At 49.5% G+C, this 9,769-nt stretch overlaps 1 protein-coding gene across 5 annotated transcripts in view; it reads left to right on the top strand.

Annotated features, from left to right (window-relative positions):
- Positions 1–5,821: 5,821 nt before the first annotated feature.
- Positions 5,822–9,769, top strand: part of IL1RAPL2 (interleukin 1 receptor accessory protein like 2) — a 548,931-nt gene continuing 544,983 nt past the window's right edge. For 3 of the 5 annotated variants that reach the window (XM_045029383.1, XM_045029382.1, XM_045029378.1), the window contains exon 1: positions 6,370–6,727. The gene's annotated coding sequence lies outside the window, so the exon portion shown is untranslated. Of the gene's footprint in view, positions 5,939–6,369; positions 6,728–8,585; positions 8,687–9,769 lie in introns of those variants that run through there. The other 2 variants (XM_045029380.1, XM_045029381.1) reach the window with 2 other exon arrangements.

Raw genomic sequence — 9,769 nt, 5'->3', positions numbered from 1 at the left:
TGACATGATAAATAATTTAAACCACAGCTCTTCTATACTATAATCGTGCCAGGAGAAATGAAGGAGTAGCTAAAGTGTCAGAGGCTATAAATTGCTGCCAAGGTTTTAGCATCCCAGGAAGAAGGGATGTTGCGGGGAGAAGTAAGGTCTATGGGCCACATATTGACTCTTTCTGATTAGCTGAAAGATTTATAGTAGCTCTAAAAATTGGCTATTTTTTGTCACATTCAAAATACATTACCAATAATTTTGTTCATTTTCTGTATGAGTCACTTCTGCGCTCATGGGCGTGTAGCACTGCTGGGGTTGCTAACGGTTATCTTACTGCATTGCCCGCAGCCTGCCTTTTAATTGTAAAAAGCCAAGCTCTGCTCTGTTACACCATTGTAACCGCCTGGAGTCAAGTGAGGATTTGAAGTGTTCTTATGCTCTGAAAAGTGACTGTAAAAATGGCATCATGGGGTGCACTCTTCAGTGTCTCACAATGACATCTACCACAGACTTCCTTAGTTCACAGGTAAAAAGAAGACTGCTCTAAGAGCCAGTGCCCGTGCACTCACCCGAGGAGCCAAGCCGGGCTGGGTTTTTTCCTGCCTTTCAGATCATTTAGCAGCAAAGATTCTGCAACTGCGGCCTAGTTCACAAGTCTGTGTCTCATGTGAGAGCCCCAATAGAACTGAGCTCTCGCTCCCATAACTGTGTTGGCTCTGGAGGGATAACAGGGGTTAAAAGTAGAGAAAACTTATCTTAGTCGTAACAGGAACAGAAAGGCCTCTGAATAGATACGAAGAGAAGATCGACCTCAGAAGGTGCTGTTTTCACCCCGTTCACCAGATGCTCTGTGCCATATTTAATTAGATTGTAAGCTAAGTAGTAGGGAGGGAGTGTCTTCCTGTTCTGTGTTCAGACCTCGCCCCCTGGAATCCTGTTCTATGAGTGGGCTACAAGGTGCAGTAGCACCCATACTTTACCCTGCTGTAAGCGTAAAATGCTCCTAAATGAAAATGGGTAGCGTTTTATGCTCACTTTGTGCAGATGTACTCGACTCCGCAAGGTAAAAGGCGATGGAGTATCAGGCCCAGCAATTTTTTTTTCCTGACGGGAACTGCAGTTACCTAATAAAATGTGTTAACAAAATAATACCCAATCATCTGCGGCACTGCACAGCAGGAGCGTGCTGAATGGAGCTATTCCAAGACATTTAAAAGCAACCTCAGTAACTAAAAATAACAGGGCCCAGCTGCAAAAAGGGTACATGTGTCATCTTAGAAACAGAAATAGGGCCATATATAGCACTGAGGGAGAGAATTTAGGCCTGATCTAGCTTTGATCTGAGATACATTTTAAACGGATTTAGGTAAGGTGGTGCAAAACCCCATGGTGATGCTCATATGTTGGTTTTGAGTGGCATATATAACTGAATTTTTGTCAGTTCCGTCTGATATAAGCCGCTCTTAAATTGAAAGAAGAGCGTCTAGAGTGCTTTGCACTAATTTACAGTAACATTGCTACAATTTCTGCATGGAGACAAGGCCTGATTGTGCTTGAGAGTTGTAGGAGGCATCATGACTGCGGGATTGGGGGATGGTAAATACGTCTCGACTCTGGGTTTCAACGGACAGATGAACTCTGTAATTGCCCAGGAAGGGGAACATATGGGCCTAATGCTGTACTGTGTTCTCAGCCTGGGTTTGTACTGTGGTGGAGTTGACTTTCCAGTTTGAACCAGAAAAGTCAGCTCCTAAGATATTAAATAATTTAGAAGCACCTGTATTTCTCTGCAGAAATGTGCTGATGCTCCATATTCTGAGCAGAATGTCCCTTGGCAATACGTTGACTTTCTGTCCTTGTGAAAGGTAGAAGGCAAAGCTGGTTTTTACCTAGCATCAAAAATTGGATTGGTAGGTGTGGTTTCCTAGTTCTTCTTGCTTTCGTGTATTCAGGGCTTTGGGCCTCGTTATGGCAAATTCACACCTGGTGGAGGTGAGCACAGTTCTTCTGGTAGTGTATTACACCCACTTTGCACAGATGTAAATGACTCTACAGCATTTTCACTCACCAGATTTTTGAACTGATCTTGCACAATTTTGTTCTGTTTCCTACAAGCTTATATATGGTATTCAGTGAAATCCTACCAGAGCCCCTGGTGCACGTTCGTGCATTCAGGTACCCAGTACCCCTGGAAGGGAGACCGGGGGACAGCAAAATTAATACGTCTCATATCATGGGGCAGAGCTAGGAACAGAACCCCCCTCCCAAGCTACTGCCTTAACCAGGAGCCCAGCCTTCCTCCCAACTTTGTCTCTTGTGCTACGAATGTCAGAGTTTCAGGGTAATTTCACCTACATCCCTTCCCTCCATGGTCCACTTCAGCAGTGCTCAGGCAGGGCTCAGATCTCCAGCCATCACCTGTCTCTGGACAGGGCTCCTTGTCCCACTCCCTTCTGAGCAGAGGGTGGGGGTTTATGCCCTGCCTTATCCTGTGATATCCCCAGTGTGCCAGTGCGTTGCTTTCTCTCTCCAATGGCCATGAACAGTGTATTGCCCGCAGTTATAAGTTACCACACAGCTCTTTCTAAGCATGCACCTTTATTCTTAAGGTAAAAGCATCATATAAAAAACCACTAACAGATTTAGAGACACGAAACATAGGAGCCACCCTTGGTTTTATGGGGCCCTGGTAGGCCAAAGTCTCTCCAACCCTTCCTCAAAGCGTGGGGGGGCCTCCTTAGACAGAAGGTCCTGTCTGGTGGGTGGGTCAGAAGGAAGGCCTTGTGTCACTTCAAGCTTTTATACAATAGTCCCTTTCTTTGTCTCTTACCCTCTGGAAAATCCAACTTGAACCACCACAAGCGATGGAATTTCTCTGGAGTTGTTTACTAGCTCAGGGGTTATCACTCCCTCCTGGTTTAGTTTGTGTAAGAGCTGTGGTCACCCTCCCCGCTGGAGTAGAACACAGTCAGACAGAAACCACTCATAAATGTAATGCAGTGAGCCCTGAAGATACTACGTGGGGTTGCAATGTCTGTCACAATGAATAAAAAATCTTCCTGCTCACACAGGGCTGAGTTAAATGTTTAATTACAAAATAAAATTCTACCAGGCCGGCCCCTGTGGCTCCCTAGTGGCTAGTAAAGAGCAATGTAGGACCCAAGTCCAGGTTTTAGTATAGCACAAATGTAGGCAATATTTTAGTGGGAAGAATCACTAGCGGTGGCTCACCCTCCTTGGAGCTGAGTTTACTCTGAGTTAATTGCAGATGGATTCTCTCTGGAGCTATGGGTGTCCCTCAGTGTTTGCCAGAGTGATGAATCTTCTACTGTTTAAGAGCCCCACTCCCCAACCCTGCATTGCACCCTCTGGGGTTTATTCCCCTTGGTCGCTGCTCCCTGCCGTGCTTCCCAGTGTACAGATGGTAACAAGCAAGAGCCCCTGCGGCACAGAACTCTCCAGATTCCCTCTTTAAGGCTAATGCAAGAGCAAGCAGCATGCTCTGCAGAGACAATGCACGTGAGCCCCTTGCCCCCACATCAGATTTATCACTGGGTTCCCCCCACCCCCTTTATGGCTTTCTTTCCTAGCCTAAAGTCACAGGGAAGCTCAGCTGTGTAATGGGGGTGGGAGTGAATGCAATGTACCAAGTACCCCAACAACTGCGTCCACTGCGGGCTTCCTGCCCCTGTGCCATTGAGCCTGGACCAATGCTGCAGTCCTGGTGCGAGTAAATCACAGGACGCGCTGCCTGGTTAGGGGCTGCAGGATTGGGCCCTGGGAGTCACAGGACCCTGAGACTGATTGTTCCAATGCAGGGGGACCCTCTGAAGTTAGTGCCTTAAAAGCCACGGGACGGATGCTGCTCCCATTGGATGCAATGGGACTTTGGCCATTGACTTCAGTGATGTCCTGCACTGCACTGCAGGCAGGACTAGCCCAAACTGGGAGACAGCAGGCCCAGCCAGCAAAGACTCCAGCATTAGGAAGCTGCTAGCAGAAGCAGCACGTTTTCTCTTCAGCTGGCTGACTGATTCCCTGACAGGGTTTAATAATGGTTTCCTTCCTTATCATCTATCCATTTAAGGGAGCTTCTTATTAATCCTTCCCTATGTATAAACTCTGTTCTTCCATCAGTTACTTTCTGAACCAGGTCTCTGACTCCATGTTACACCTGGCCAGGTAGGATGGCAGCTAGGGGAAGGTGCCCAGCATGACCTGCATTCACTAAATGACACCGTCATCCTCAGCTCCTGGTGTTTGTTTCAAGAGTTGTTAGAATTTAAACAAAAAAAAACCTTGTTGCAAGCCCCTTATGCAATAGGAAGTGATAGCGATAGGAAGCCCAGGAGCTGAGGCTGGGTGGGAAAGGTCAAGCTTGCTTCACGTAGAGATCAGAATATTTCCTTCCCACCCGCTTGGAAACATCTACCCCATTTTATGTCCAACTGCCTTTCTAGCTGAACCCAGCCCGAATTATTGCTGAGATGTGACACTGAAAGTTTAGCGCAGGGTTGTTGTAGCCATGTTGGCCCCAGGCTATTAGAGAGACAAGGTGGGTGAGGTAATATCTTCTACTGGACCAACATCTGTTGGTGAGAGAGACAAGCTATGGCGCTTACACGGAGCTTTTCTTCAGGTCTGGGAAACATACTTCGTGTCACAGCTAAATACAAGCTGGAACAGATTGCTTAGCATAGGTAGTTAATGCATATTTCAAGGGACCATTCAAACACCTTGTATTTAACTGTGACTGTCTCGTACATTTCCCAGACCTGAAGAAGAGCTCCAGGTAAGCTCCAAAGCTTGTCTCTCTCTCCAGCAGAAGTTGGTCCAATAAGAGATATTACCTCACCTGCCTTGTCTCTGAAAGTTTAGCTCCATTATGGCAATTTCCCCTTTCCCACTTCAGTCCTTAAATCCTGCTTAAAATCATTGGGGGAGGAGGAGGTAAGGACATTAATGCGATGGAAAAAGTCTTCATCTGTTTATTTCATGACTCTATGCTCCATCAAAAACATGGGCCTGCAGAACCACTTGTTTTCAGTAAACACCTAATTTGTAGGTTCACATTTCCTCTAGTTTTACTTCAAACAATAATTAAAATAATATTATAAAAAATCACAGGTGTACAAACTCAGGGTTTAGTCATACACATCAGTGTAGAAGGCTTTCGCTCCCCATTCGCATGTGTCCCACGCTCACGATGGGGGAGGAAAAAAAGACTGATTCAGGCAGGAAAGAAACAAGCGGATATGATGAAACCACCTCGGGATGCTGGAATGAACCCAGGCGCTGACCCAGGAAAGGAGCACTCCTGTTCAATGCATTAATCAGCTCTGCACCTGTCAGCTTCTCAGATGCTACTCACCCACTCTTCCCACGGTCATCTGTGACCATCCGCTGCTTCTGATCCCTCCAAGCCCTGCTCTGTCCAGACACGTGTCAGGCTCCAGTCCGCCCCAGTGAGTTACCCTCAGCTGCTTTGTGGTAGGGTGACCAGATGTCCCGATTTTATAGGGACAGTCCTGATTTTTGGATCTTTTTCTTATATAGGCTCCTATTACCCCCACCCCCCTCCCGATTTTTCATACTTGCTGTCTGGTCGCCCTACTGGGTTTGAAGGCTAGGGAGGCTCATCCTGAAATGAACAACCCAAAGCCAGTGGCCCTGCCAGACCTGAGGGAAGCCCCTGGCTTTCTAACCATTGCACGGGAGAGAGGGGCTGCTCCCCTCCGCCAAAAAGGGAAACACTGCGGCCATTCCGGTGTGTATTTAACACGCGAGGGCTTTAACGCTGAGTGAAGAGCAGGCTTGCAAGATTACATGGCTCCCACTGGGGGAAGGAAGCGACCTCAGCTGAGCCTGACTCCAGGTCCAGAAGCGGGCGATCTCTCCCTGGGCCGCTAGACGGCGCTGCAGCCTCGCACTTTCCTAACCCTGAAAGGTAAGTAAGTAAGTGAAATGACATTTTTTTGCTGGGGGAAATGGGGGGAGAGCAGTTTAAAGCCGGGATTTCTGGGCTGGACGCCTCGCTCGCCTCACCTGAACTCCCAGATCAAAGGGGGCAGCCCAGCCAAGGCGGGGTGGCTTGGTTTCTTCATCCTCCCCTTGGAAGGAGGCTGGCTGGAGAGAGGGCACAGCCAGTAGCTCTCAGCGAGGATACAGGAATGTGAGGAGAACAGAGCCACCCAGGAGAGCTCTGCCCTGGCGCATTGGCTTCTCCAGGCAAGTCCGGGCACTCTAGCGGGGCAGTTAAGAGGCTGCCCCATGTAACCCCCCAGCCCTGCGTCCTCCTGCCCTAGCTTAACTAGGGAACCAACAGCCTGGGAAGCAGCCCCCCCACCCCGGCTCCCTCGCTCCGAAGGGGAAGCTCTGCGGCCGTCGGGGGGAGAAGGCGCCTGTTGGACGCGCTCCGAACTCCGCTGCTCCGGCGCCAGGAGCCTGTCACGAGCCGCGGCGGAGGCCGCCCAGGTGATCGGAGTGAAACCAAGGCAGCTGCAAGTCCAGGAATTCGCCCCGCCTGGGGGGAGTCCTTCAGCCGCGCCTGCCCTTGCCCCGGCGGGGGAAGGAAGCCGCCCCCCGCCCAGCCGGTGTGGGGATGGCAGGCAGGGTCTCCCGAGGGGGGGCGCCCGGAGCGGCGCTGGATGGTTAGAAGGGGCGCACACGCCCGCGGAGCATGGAGCGGTGCCGGTGAGCTCCCTGCCCACCCCCGGGGTGTGCGGCGCAGGACCAGGTGAGCTGCGGGCGCGGCTGCGGGCTTCCCCGGGCGCCCCACAACTGCGTGGGGTTTGGGTTGGGTGGGACGGTTCCCCGCGCCTTAGCGAGACGTTGCAAACTTTCTGAGCAGGCGGCCGTTTGGTTTCTAAGGGGGTCACACAAATCCCCCCCGCCGCTGCAAAACTGCTTTAGAAGCTTTTTAATTGTAAAGACACCTCTCCCTCCACAGGATAATGGCACTGGCTTGCCTCCCTCGCTTAAGGGAGGGACTATCCCCCCCCCCCCGGCTGAAGAGGCTATTAATGCTGAGCTAAACCTTTCCAAAAAGAGAGGAAAAGTTCTCTCCTCCCCCCCCCCGCTCAAAAATACCCCCCCTTGCGGACACGTGTGACCTGCTCTCCTGTGACCCACACTGATCTTTTCTCTCCCCCTCACGCTCTTTATCCTCCCCCCACTACCCCAAAAGGGGGGCGAGTTGAACAGTGAAGTTAGTAAATGGGTCACTGATGCTGCCAATAAATCTGCTGCTCTGAGGACTGACGAGCAGTGATTTCTGCTATTGATTAGGGGCATGACTGGAGGTGGGCTCTCAGCAAAGTTTGTTCTAAAGTCTGTCTGAGGCTGAGAGAGGGGGAAAGTGTCTGGAAAAAGGCACCTCTATTAGGCTGGATTTCCCCCCTTGTTCCTTATTTCCGCCCCGCCCATTTTTCCTTTGTAAGAACAGCGCCAAGAAAATAGACTGTATGTTTCATGTGGGATGTTATGAATGTGTGTATTACATATGGGGCAGAGGGTATGTGCCTGTGTTATATTGGAGTCATTTTTACCATCTCCTCTAGAGATGTTCATCTGGGGCCTGATCCAGCACCACTGTAGTCAATGAATTTTTGCATTGACTTCAATGGGCTTTGGCTCAGGGCCCCGGTCCATTACTGTATCCCTAATGACTTCAGTAGCGGCAGGCACCACAAGCCTGGAAGCTGCTGCCCAAGGTAAATAGTGCGTGGCAATATGTTCGTGAAACGCTGATGCAAACCCCAGAGAGGAAAACGTTCACCGGCTGGGAAGTTATTGAACATTCGAGGAAACAGGAGGGTGGGGAATCTCCTGGCATCTCCTCTATATATAGATCCCTGCCCCACGTAGCACATGGCTATCCCTCTAGAGCACCCTTCTTTCAATAAAAAAAACAGTGTCTCTGCTCAACGCCTGTGTTTTCTATTCTGGGTTAATGACAGTCCTCCCACTTCCTTCTGAATCCTCCAAGAAGGGCTGTGGGGCTTGAGCTGTGCTTTAAAGGCTGCTGCCGGTAACCACACAGATCAGTTCCTTCTTCCGTCTCATGGAGTCGAGATGGACCAGTGGGTGGGTGGCTTAAAAGACTCCCCCTCCCCCGGTTAGTTATAACAGCAAAGGGTCTGATCCTGCTAGGTATGGGAGCTGCAGGTGCACGGTACCTTTCAGGATCAGGCCCCTTAGCGACAGAAACACTTAAGAACTTTCATCTCTCCAAGGGGAGCCTAAATCACGAGTGAGAGGCTAGTGATTTAGCACCATGATTGTGCTTAACAGGCAAAGAAGACTCAGCCAGGGTTTTCAAAAGTGAGCAGTATTTTTTGGGGGGGAGGGGAAGTGCTATTGGAAACACCTTAAAGGGGCCTGGCTTTCAGAATGTTGAACCCCCTCCCCCCAACCTTCTGGAAATCAGCCCCTTTAAGAAATTGGGGCACCCAAAATCACTAATCAGGTGGACTAACACCTGTCAGTGCTTCTGTGTCTTCATTGGGCCTAATCCGAAGCCTGTTGAAGTCATTGAAAAGACTCCCATTGAATTCAATAGGCTTTGCCTCGGGCCCTGTGTGCATGTAGCTAGTGGGGCCTGTCAGTATCGACGCTTCCAATCGGGATCCCATTTGGTGATGTACAGTAGGATACCTGGCCAATAGAGAGCCTGGAAATCAGTGTGTTTCAAAAGGTAAATCATGGAACATAAAATCTGTGTATTGCACGGGTTAACCTAACAAGTGTTCACTGGGCCAAAACTGATACCTCATGTTACAACGTCTAGGAAAAAATGCTTTTTAAGGGGAGCTCATTCTTTCAGTCCTGCTTTGCAGCATCAAATTGTCCCATTTGCTCTGAGCTTCTTAATTTTTTAAGATGCAGGGAATTCCTCTGTATGAGTGAGTGGAATGCAGTGTGTGTGTTATGCTGTGGCTTTCCTTCTCGGCTCTGAGCCTTCGTTCCCTGGAAATCGACTGCTCGGTCTGAACTCACTGAAATGCAAGACAATGCTCTAAGGGTGAAGGAGAGAGAGGAAAGGACAATAAAGACACCCCGGAAATGGCTCCCATTGAAGTCAATTGGCTTTGGCTCAGGCCCTGCACGTGTGTTCACAGGAGCACTGTCACTATAAGCACTTTGAAAGGGACTTTAATTTATAAGCAATGATAAAATGTGGGTGTAATAGGCTAGCAGTATCTTCTTGGAACACCTTAACCTTGAAACCTTGTTTCCCTACCTGGACATAAAGAAAGTAGGGAGGGGCATCTCTCTTGAGAGGATCTAGTAGGTGGGCTGAGCAGAACTGAGGCAGGAACTATAGGATCAGCTAAGCCTGGGAGAAGGCTCTTGCTGACTGGTGTCACTAATTTGGCTAATGCCAGACCTGAGGCAGGGGGTGAAGTTGGGAAGATGCTGGCTTGAAATGAGTCAAGTTCTCCTCCAAAGTTAGCTGGGGGGAAGCTTGGGGGTGCTGAGGTTTGAGGTATTATCTAGATTTTGGGCTATCTAATCTGACTGAGCTAAACCTGCATAAAACAAGTGTCTGGCTGAGGAGAGGTTGAGGAAACAGTGAGAAGTTGCTTATAAGTGAACAAAAATAGTCTCTCTTCTGCATTTTTCTACCTCTTCAGAACTGGAAGGTCCCTGGTGGGATGCTAGTGGATAGAAAATCAGCAGAGTCCTGGGTAGGAGTAACTCCTTGGGAGCTTTACTTATCTCCTATCTCCTCCCCTTCCAGACTGGCTTCTCTGTGCACAGGAGGAGCCGTAGTCTC

The sequence above is a fragment of the Mauremys mutica genome, chromosome 9, assembly GCF_020497125.1.
Source record: "Mauremys mutica isolate MM-2020 ecotype Southern chromosome 9, ASM2049712v1, whole genome shotgun sequence".
Taxonomy (NCBI): Eukaryota; Metazoa; Chordata; order Testudines; family Geoemydidae; genus Mauremys; species Mauremys mutica.
Note: the sequence above shows the minus strand (reverse complement) of the source record. Positions and strands in the feature narration are given on the sequence as shown.